The sequence below is a fragment of the Carlito syrichta genome, unplaced genomic scaffold (assembly GCF_000164805.1).
Source record: "Carlito syrichta isolate Samal-C Ts95f unplaced genomic scaffold, Tarsius_syrichta-2.0.1 Scaffold305641, whole genome shotgun sequence".
Classification (NCBI taxonomy): Eukaryota; Metazoa; Chordata; class Mammalia; order Primates; family Tarsiidae; genus Carlito; species Carlito syrichta.
This window is the reverse complement of record NW_007249737.1, coordinates 1133125-1144134: the sequence shown is the minus strand read 5'-3', so window position 1 is coordinate 1144134 and position 11010 is coordinate 1133125. Positions and strand designations below refer to the sequence as shown.

At 45.0% G+C, this 11010-nt stretch overlaps 1 pseudogene; it reads left to right on the top strand.

Moving 5' to 3' along the window:
* The first annotated feature begins 3819 nt into the window (after positions 1-3819).
* LOC110595970 lies at positions 3820-4283 on the top strand (annotated as a pseudogene).
* Positions 4284-11010: the final 6727 nt, after the last annotated feature.

The following is an 11010-nucleotide window of genomic DNA, read 5'->3' as shown; positions in this document are numbered from 1 at the left end:
TTGTCTTTCTCTCGTTCACGTAAATGTGAACTCCATGATAGCAGGAATTGTGTCTGTTTTACTCACTGCTGTCTCCCCAGGACCTAAGCAGTGCTCAATCATCATTTGTTGAATGAGTGAATGAATAAAGGAATGAACAGAAAAAGTAAGATATGGATAGGCTCCTTTTTAAAAAGATAGGGCTGACTGGGCTTGGTGGCTCTGCCTGTAATTCCAGCACCTTGGGAGGCTGAGGCAAGTGGATTGCCTGAGCTCGCGAGTTCAAGACCAGCCCGGGCAACTTGACGAGACCTCATCTCTACAATAAATGAAAAATTGAGCCGGGTGTGGTAGCGCATGCCTGTAGTTCTGGTTATTTGGAAGGCTGAGGCGGAAGGATCGCTTGAGCCCAGCAGGTCGACACTGGGGTGGCCATGAGCCTGCGTGTCACTGCACTCCAGCCTGGGCAATGGAGTGAGACTCCGACTCAAAAAAGTAAATAAATACAAATACAAATAAAAAGATAGGGCCAGGCATGGTGGCTCTTGCCTGTAATCCCAGTGCTTTGGGAGGCTGAGGCAGGAGGATTGCTTGGGCCCAAGAGGAGTTCAAGACCAGCCTAGGCAACAAAGTGAGACCCTGTCTCTACAAAATATCAATTTAAAAAATTAGCCACACTGGGTGTGTTGGCTATCATCTAGAGTCCCTGCACTCTAGGAGGCTAAGTTGGGAGGATCACTTGAGCCCAGAACTTCGAGACCAGCCTGGGCAGCATAGTGAGACCTTGTCTTTACAAAAAGAAAAATAATATTAAAAAAAATAAACTGGGCATGGTGGTGTACAACTGTAGACACAGCTACTCAGGAGGCTGAGGCAGGAGGATCACTTGAGCCTAGGAGGTTAGGGTTGTGGTGAGCCGTGATCATGCCACTATACTCCAGCCCTGGTGACAGAGTAAGACCCTGAATCACAAAAACCAAACAAACACAAAAATCTGCAGTCCAAGCTATTCAGAGAATAGCTGCCACCTGAGAAATGTTATCCCCCTGGGGGGGGATGGATGCATCAGGCCATCATTTAGGTCACCAAAATAATCCCCCTTACTTGACTCTAGGGTTTCCATTTGCCTTCTGCTTGTGATTTGGCTTCCCACGTTGGTTTTCCATAGCAAGAGAGGGCAGGTTGGCCAGACCAACGTCAGTGCCTGCTTCCCCCGACATTGAGACACCTCATTATAAACTCATCCATGGGCGTCTGCTCTGTTGCCCGCAGCCTCGTCTGAGTGAGTCAGCTTTCAGAGCCCCATCAACTTTGGGGTCTTGAACCTTCAAGGGCAGGCCCTGAACAGTGGCGACTTCTATCAGAAGTTGCTGCTGTGTGAAGGTTGTCAGCAGCTGGCCAGCTGGATCTTCCCAGATGCCACCCAGTATTGCTGCAAGATTTATTTAGCATTTTCCCACAAAGGCAGCAATGCCATTTGCAGGAGTTTATATTAAGGAGATAGGATAAATATGTAAAGACATATGTACAAGGGGGGGGACCCCAAAAAACAGAATTTATTTATAAAAAATCGTGGGCCAGGCGGGTGGCTCAAGCCTGTAATCCCAGCATTTTGGGAGGCTGAAGTGAGAGGATTGATTGAGCCCAGGGGTTTGAGACCAGTCTGGGCAACTTGGTGAGCACTCGTATCTACAATAAATCAAGAAAAATTAGCCGGGCATGGTGGCGTACACCTGTAGCTCTGGTATTTGGAAGGCTGAGGTAGAAGGATTACCTGAGCCCAGCAGGTCAACACTGGCTAGGGTGGCCGTGAGGATACCACTGCCCTCCAGCCTGGGCAACAGAGTGAGACTCCAACTCAAAAATAAATAAATAAATAAATTAAATTAAATTAAAAATTGTGGCCAGGCTCGGTGGCTCAGCCTGTAATCCCAGCACTTTGGGAGGCCAAGGCAAGTGGATTTCCTGAGCCCGCGGGTTCGAGACCCACCTAGGCAACTTGGCGAGACCTCGCCTCTACAATAAATCAAAAACTAGCCGGCATGGTAGCGCAAGCCTGTAGTTCCGGCTACTTGGAAGGCTGAGGTGAAACGATTGCGGGAGCCCAGCAGGTCGAGGCTGCGGTGGCTGTGAGCATCCCACTGCACTCCAGCCTGGGCAACAGAGTAAGACTCCGACTCAAAAAAAAATTGTGTATTTATTCTTACATGTTTAAACTTCAGTCACCCTCAGAGTACTCTCCATTTGATGATATACACCTTTTGAGAAGCCTTTTCCACTTCTCAAAACAGTTTTTGAACTCGTCCATTTTGATGCCTTTTAGTGCTTCCATCGTTTTTGGTTTTACTTCTATACTGACAGAACGTTTCCCTTTGAGAAATTTTTTCCTCTGGGGAAATAAAAAAGGAAGTCGCTTGGGGCAAGATCAGGTAAATAGGGAGGGTGGGGCATAGGGGTCATGACATTTTAAATCAAAAAGTGCTGAACACTCAGCCCAGCGCAGGTGCGTTGTCATGAAGGAAGAACCAGTCACTTGTTTGTCACAACTCGGGACATTTCTTCTCCAAATTGTGACACAACCTTCTCAAAATTTCCAGATAAAAACCAATGCATTCCTAGAACATTTCTGTACTACCAGGGGTCAGTCTTCCAAAACATAATTCTAGAATTTTTGGGGTCCCCCCCTAGTATAAAGGTTCATTGTGGCATTGTCGTCTCCCCTCGATGCCCCAATACCTCAGCTGGGATATTGGTGGTGGTAATTTGTATCCCAGACTGTCCCCCAAGTTTCAGTGGGTGCCAGAGCTCCTCAGCCTCCAATTCATACAGCACCTGTGGGAATTAATTAGTGGCGATGTTTCTTACCATAACCGTTAAGGGGAAAGGTTGGTGACAGAGTGGGAACTGGCTTGGTCATCTGCCACAGCCCAGAGATGGATGAAGTTTGGCCTCATTTAGTGATTAAGGTATGAAACAGCCACACACCTCACTGGGGTCACAAGTAGAGTCCTGGCTACAGAGCAGCAAATGGCGTGGATGAGCTGGACCCTGGACCAGGGGTTGATCCAGTCCTCAGTTCTGGCTCTCACCGGGGGTAGGTAAGCAAGGGCAAGTTTGCAAACTGACCTGGAAGTCAGCCAGGGCCAGGGTGGGCATATCTTTAAGGCCTTCCCCTGGAGGGTGGCAGCTTCTTCACAGCACCAAAGGCCCCTTTATACCCTTTCTCCTGGAAGAGACAATAGAGCCTCCCACCCAGTCACTCACTCTCCAGGGGTCTTAATCCCACAATCACCCCCTTGCTACTATGGAGGAAAAAAGCTACTTTTAGTTTCCAAAGACAATTCACGTTCCCCAGGGTGACCAAGATGACCTTTCTTCCTAAAGTAAGAACTGACCCCTCAAGTTAGCAAAAATCTGGGAACAACCAGATCAATCAATCAGTCTGATTGATTATATTAAAGTTTATTCATACAATGGTCTACAGTCACTAAAAAGAAAATGTGAAGCCGGGCTCGGTGGCTCAGCCTGTAATCCCAGCACTTTGGGAGGCTGAGGTGAGTGGATTACCTGAGCCTGCGGGTTCGAGACCCGCCTGAGCAGCGAGACCTTATCTCTACAATAAATCAAAAAATCAGCCAGGTGTGGTAGCACATGCCTATAATTCCGGCTACTTGGAAGACTGAAGGATCACCGGAGTCCAGCAGGTCGAGGCTGCGGTGGCTGGGAGCGGCCACTGCACTCCAGTCTGGGCGACAGAGTGAGACTCCAACTCAAAAAATAAAATAAAATAAAATAAAATGTGCTTTTCGATCGACCAATTGCAGTGGGACCACCACCAAGATGCCGATTTTCATGAAAACCCTTATGGGGAAGACCATCACTCTCGAGGTTGAACCCTTGGAAACAACAGAAAATGTAAAGGCCAAGGTCCAGGATAAGGAAGAAACTCCTGATCAGCAAAGACTGATCTTTGCTGGCAAGCAACTGGAAGATGGATGTACTCTGTCTGACTACAACCTTCAAAAGGAGTCTATTCTTCATCTTGTGTTGAGACTTTGTGGTGGTACTAAGAAAAGAAAGAAGTCTTATACAACTCCCAAGAGGAATAAGAATAAGAGAAAGAGGTTAAGCTGGCTGTCCTGAAGTACTATATGGTGGATGAGAATGGCAAAATCAGTCGCCTTCGTCAAGAGTGCCCTTCAGATGAATGTGGTGCTGGAGTTTTTATGACCAACCACTTTGACAGACATTACTGTGGCAAATGTTGTCTGACTTATGGCTTCAACAAATCAGAAGGGAAGTAATTGTGTATGAGTTAATAAAAGACATGAATTAAAAAAAAAAGAAAGAAAGAAAAGAAAAGGTAACCCAGGGAACAGTGGCTCACACCTGTAATCCCAGCACTTTGTGGGGCAGGGGGGAGAGGATTGCCTGAGTCCAGAGGTTCAAGATCAGCCTGGGTAACTTGGTGAGACCTCGTCTCTACAATAAATCAAAAGATTAGCCAGGCATGGTGGCGTGCGCCTGTGGTTCCAGCTTCTTGGAAGGCTGAAGTGGAAGGATCGCCGGAGCCCAGCAGGTAGAGGCTGCGGTGGCCCTGTGCATGCCACTGCACTTCAGCCTGGGCAAGAGAGTGAGACTCCTACTCATAAATAAATAAATAAAACAAAAATGTGGGCAGCCTCCTTCAGGTCTCCTCCCCCTGTGGGAGCTTTTCTGTCATCTTAATAAACACTACTTTCAGGGGAAAAAAAAAAAAGAAAATGAAAATGTAGCCAGAGAGTGGCTCTTGCCTGTACTCTCAGTATTTTGGGAGGCCAAAGTGGGAGGACTGCTCAAGCCTAGGTGTTAGAGACCAACCCAGGCAACATAGTGAGACCCCATCTCTACTTAAAAAAACAAAAATGAGGCCGGGCTCGGTGGCTCAGCCTGTAATCCCAGCACTTTGGGAGACCGAGGTGAGTGGATTGCCTGAGCCCACAGGTTCAAGATCTGCCTGGGCAACTTGGCGAGACCTCATCTCTACAATAAATCAAAAACTAGCCGGGCATGGTAGCGCGTGCCTGTAGCTCCAGCTACTTGGAAGGCTGACGCGGAAGGATTGCCAGAGCCCAGCAGGTTGAGGCTGCGGTGACCTGGAGTGGCCACTGCACTCCAGTCTGGGCAACAGAGTGAGACTCCAACTCAAAAAAAAAAAAAAAAAAAATGAAAAATGTAGATCTATACAAATGGTTAAGTGAAAAAATGAATATAACAAAACTGCATTTATACTCTGCTCCCAATTTTGCAAAAATATGGATGTGTGAATATAGACTCACATGGAGAAACAATTGAATGATCTCCATCAAAATTCTAGCAATGGTTATCTCTGGGTGCTGAGATTTCTGTAAGTTCTCTTTGTACTTCTTTGTACTATTTGAAGTTGTACAATGAACATGTTTATTTTATCATCAGAAAAAAATTTCATTTTCATTTTGGAAGAAAAAAATTTCCATTCAATGTGGCATACTTTAAAGTGCAAAATGCTGGAGTAGTGTCCAGTATAAAGCATCATGGAAACAGAGTTGAGAGTGGCATTGACCCTGGCTCATATTATAGGTTCAGCGTGGCCTGGATCAGATGACCTCTCTGGGAGGTCTTCCTATTTCAAGAGTCTATGATTTCAAGACGCCAAACGGTATCTCCAGATCACAACTATTTATAAGAATCATTTCCTTCATGATGAGTTGAAACTTCCACTAACTACTGGTGTGTTTAGATGACATCATTGCTGAGATTTATGTGAAATGACTCCTTTTCCTTGATGTTATCAAGGAGTGTCAGCAGTTGAGTTCCTTATAATTCTTGTGTTTAAATCCTATCTAAAGAAGCTGTCATTTGTCAAGGTTTAATTGTTTCCATGATTTTCCCCCTAGTGAGTTTCCAGATATTGCTGGGCAGATTTGATAAAGAAACCAGAGAAGAAAATGTTGAGAGACAAAGCAGCCCTGCAAGGTTCAGATTCTAGCCCAGATCTACCTTTTAGCTGTGTCACTTGGAGTTGTCATTTTTTTTCTGGACCTTAATTTTCTAATTTATATAAAATTGGAGAGGAAGGTGAGAGGGAGGTTAGACAAGATCATTGTATTTTATTTTATTTTGTTTTGTTTGAGTTGGAGTCTCACTCTTTGTTTGCCAGGCTGGAGTGCAGTGGCACACTCACGGTCACCGCAGCCTCGACCTGCTGGGTTTAGGTGATCCTTCCGTCTCAGCCTTCCAAGTAGCTGGAACTACAGATCCATGCCACCACGCCCGGCTAGTTTTTTGGGATTTATCGTAGAGATGAGGTCTCACCAATTTGCCCAGGCTGGTCTCGAACCCCCAGGTTCAGGCAATCCTCTCACCTTGGCCTCCCAAAGTGCTGGGGTTACAGGATGAGCCACTGTGCCCGGCCAGATAAGATCATTTTAAAGATTTCATCCAGCTCTGACTGACTCTCCTTGTGATGAGTTTTAACTTTGAGCTTATAATAGAGCATTTTATAGTCCTGGTCCCAAAGTTATCTCAGTATCTAAGTCTTTCAATATCTATAAAATTATATGATTAACTAGTCCCTCAGAGGCCACTTGAATTCATCCCACATCACTCCTGCAGGTGGTCACTCTGTATTTATTAATACTAATACCTACAGAGACAAGAAACTACCTCCCTCCAAGGTGGCCCATTTCTCTTTAGTAGAAAAGGACATTTAAAAGGTGTTTCTGGCAAAGCTGAAATTTGCAACCTTGTAACTTCTATCCACTGTTGTATTCTCTGGGTCACTTTGCAAAGGGCACTTTTCCTTTGTCCTATTCACGTCCTCCTTGGCAGCCTCAGTGAAAATATTTCTAATTCCTAACGCTAATCTTTGAGTAGAGAGTCTTCCTCTTCCTATTTCAGACATCAGAATGTGAACAAGGGTAAGCAGTTTTTTACTCAAAGCTCCAGTGACTGTGCTGGGTGGAATGGCTCATACCTATAATCCCCAGCACTTTGGGAGGCCAAGGTGGGAGGTTCGCTTGAGGCCAGGAGTTCAAGACCAGCCTGGGCAACAGTGAAATTCCATATCTACAAAAAATACACAACATTTAGTTGGGTATGATGGCTCACACCTTTAGTCTACTAAGGCTACTTGGGAGACTGAGGCAGAAGGATTGCTTGAGCAGGAGGGCAAGGCTGCAGTGAGCTATGCCGCTGCAATCTAGCTTAGGTGACAGAGTGAGACCTTGTCTCAAAAAACAAGCAAACAACCAAACAAAAACCTCTCCAGTGATTAATTCAAATCCTGCAGAGTTGGAAGTGTAGAAAGTCAGGCATTGTGCTCCTTGTCTCAGACTTTGTCCTTTTGTCCTAAGCCTTTCTGCCCTACCCTATAACCATGTGGCTGTCCCCTTTCTCTTCTAACCTTAACCTTTTCTGACTTCCCATACACCCTCTTTCTTTTTTAACGACCCCCCCCCTCCACCAGTCCCTGCATCTCCCAATCCCATTGTTCTGAGTTACTGAAGCTCTTATCAGAAATCTCCAGGCCCAGGTTGCCTCTTAGACCTGTAAACTGTGCAAACACAAGCATCTCTTTCTGTTGTTTACACTTGCTGCCACTGGGTACTGAGAAGAGGTGGTTCTGAGACCCAGAAGCAGGCATAAAGAACATTCAGGATAAAGGGACTCGTGTTTCAGAGTGCAGTTTGTTCTCCCCCAAATATGTTAGGAAAAAAAATTAGACACATCTTGCACCTCAAGGATTAGTTAATGTCAAAGGGTCTACATAAGTACTTTATATCGTTTTGTCTACACAGTTTCTATCTTACAGTTTGTAGGAGGAACAAAGGTTCCTCTGCCTTCCCTGCCCTAAGTTTTAATTACAATTTGCTTTTCCCTTAACTTGAAGAAATTATGCCCATGTGCTCCTGCCGAATTCTTGAGTTTTTACAGTGGGCAGGAAGATGAGAATTGGGAGGGGCTTTGAAGAGAAAGGTTTTTATGTCTGCATCAGTCAGGATTCAACCAGAGAAACAGAACAAGTAGGAGATACATGCTGCCATATTAAGAGCTTCAGTGCAAGAAATTAGCTTATGCATTTTGGGGGCTGGCGAGGTAAGTCTGAAATCCACAGGGTAGGCAGACTATCAGGAAGGTCAGGAAAATGCTCAGGTGAAATTTTTTCCTCAAGGAAACCTCAGTTTTACTCAGGACCTTTACTTAGGCCGGGCTTTATGGCTTTATGGCTCACACCTGTAATCTCAACACTTTAGGAGGCTGGGGTGAGAGGATTGTTGGAGGCCAGGAGTTCAAAACCAGCCTGGGCAACATAGTGAGACCCTGTCCTTTAAAAAAAAAATTAAATAGCATTTAGCTACCTGAATTATCTGATTATTTAGGATCACCTTCCTTACTTAAAGTCAACTAATTATGGCATCTATACACATCTATAAAATATAGTACCTTCATAGCAACATCTAGATTAGTGTTTGATTTAAAAAATGGGAAATGTTGGACGCAGTGACTCACTCCTGTAATCCTAGAATTTTGGGAGGTGGAGGTGAGAGGATTGCCTGAGCCCAAGGATTGCCTGAGCCCAAGGATTTGAGACCAACTGGGCAACTTGGCATGACCTTATCTCTACAAGAAATAAAAAAATTAATCGGGCATGGTGGTGCATGCCTGTAGTTCCAGCTACTTGGAAGGCTGAGATGGAAGGATTACCTGAGCCCAGTAGGTCGAGGCTGCGGTGGCTGTGAGCATGCTACTGCCTTCCAGCCTGGGCAACAGAGTGAGACTCAGACTTAAAAAAAAATAAAGAAACAGATAACTAACTGGGAAATGTAGTCTAGCCAAGTTAATACATTAAAAAAGACCATCACATCCTTCAAATGTTTACCTTAGAAATTTGGAAGTAACTCATGCCATATATATGTTTCACTCATTATTTTTTAGGGGGTGGAGGTTGCTTCCGGGGTAGACTGGACAGCATGCTAGACACATTCTAAAAGAGCTGCAACACTTTTTTTTTTTTAGGCTGGAGTCTCACTTTGTCACCCAGACTGGAGTGCAGTGGCTGCTCCCAGCCACCGCAGCCTCGACGTGCTGGGCTCCGGCGATCCTTCCGCCTCAGCCTTCCAAGTAGCTGGAACTACAGGCGCGCGCTACTACACCTGGCTAATTTTTTATTTATTGTAGAGATGAGGTCTCACCAAACTCCCCAGGCAAGTCTCAAACCCACAGGCTCAGGCAATACACTCACCTCGGCCTCCCAAAGTGCTGGGATTACAGGCTGAGCCACCAAGCCCGGCCAAGCTGCAACACTTATATGCTTATTTTTTTCTACTTCTTATGAAAAGGACTGATAGAAAATGTGCCCTTATTTCTAGGCTCCTATTCTTTGCCTAGGACAGTAATTCCCTCTTTGCCTGTCAATACAGACGCATGAGGAACCCAATGTGGTTGGGGGTCAGTCTTAACTTCTAGTCTAGTGGAATCATTGCCATGTTTTCTGGTGGAAGCACTCTTCCTCTTAAAACGAAAACCTCTAGACCAGCAGAACCTGAGGTCACAAGGAAGGGAGGCAAACATTTCACTAGTGGAGCATTAGAGGTGACAGTGAGTGGAGTCACTCCTGTTCCTACTCCTTGGTTCCTGAACCCATGAATCCTTGCTACAGAGGAAACAGTATCCTATCATAACATAGACACTAATTTAGAAAATAGACATTTCTAGAGGACATTGTCCTAGCCATGTGAGGTATTGCCCCTTGGCCAGTGCTGTGACTGTCTTCAAAAGGCCATTCCACCATCCTATCAAACCAGCCACTTGATGATATGGGGACATGGTAAGAACAAAGAGTTCCATGAGCATGGGCCCATGCCCACACTTCATTTTCTGTGCATTGAGTTATTTGATTGGAAGCAGTGTTGTGTGGAATTGATGGTGGATAAGGCATTCTGTAAATTCATGGGTGGTAGTTTTGGTAGAAGCATTGTGTGCAGGGAAGGCAAATCTGTATGCAGAGTAAGCAGTTATTCTGGTAAGAACAAAATGCTGGTTCTTCTATGATGCAAGTCATGGTGAAAAATATGTCCAAGTAACCCTTCCCAAGTTGGTGAGCGGGTCTTACTTGATAAATCTACTCTAACATTCCAATCTCCCTAAACCTTTGCCTACCTTCCTCTACAGTATTTCAAAGCTGTTCTGGCATTGAACTTTACTTAGTGTAAATTGCCTTTGGGTCCATGATTTATCCAGCCAACCAAACTGTTATAGATCTTTCTAACCCTTCAGTCTAAAATGTTGAATCCAGAAACTCTGTTTAGTTGGCCCATATCAATAAATTATGTCAGATCCAACTTTATATTCCTTCCCCCATGGCCCTATAGTTTTTATTTTATTTTCTTTGAGATTTTATTTTCTTTGAGATCTTGCTATGTTGCCCAGGCTGGAGTACAGAGGCTATTCACAGGTGCAATTCTAGAGTGCTATACCCTTGAAATCCTGGATTTGCACAATCTTCCTGCCTCAGGCTACCTGGTAGCTGGGACTATAGGCATGCATCATCATGCCCAATGATCCTGTAGTTTTTTGTTTGTTTGTTTTGTTTTGTGTTGTTTTGAGTCACGGCCTCACTCTGTTGCCCAGGCTGGAGTGCAATGGCACAATCACTGCTCACTGCAGACTTGATCTCCTGGGTTCAAATGATTCTCCCACCTCACCCTCCTGGGTAGCTGGGGCTACAGGAGCACACCATCATGCTCAGCTAATTTTTTTTTTTTATGTTTTTGTGGAGACAAGGTATTCCTATGTTGCCTAAGCTGGTCTCCAACTCCTGGGTTCAAGCAATTCTCCTGCTGCGGGCTCCCAAAGTGCTGGGATTACAGGCGTGATCCACCATGCACAGCCTGGATAGTCCAATAGTTTTAAGATCCATTCCTACACATATCCCCTGATTTCTATCTGTAATGGGAAAAATCATGCAACTTTTTTGGGAATATAGTGTGTCTCCTCAGGGATCATACTTTG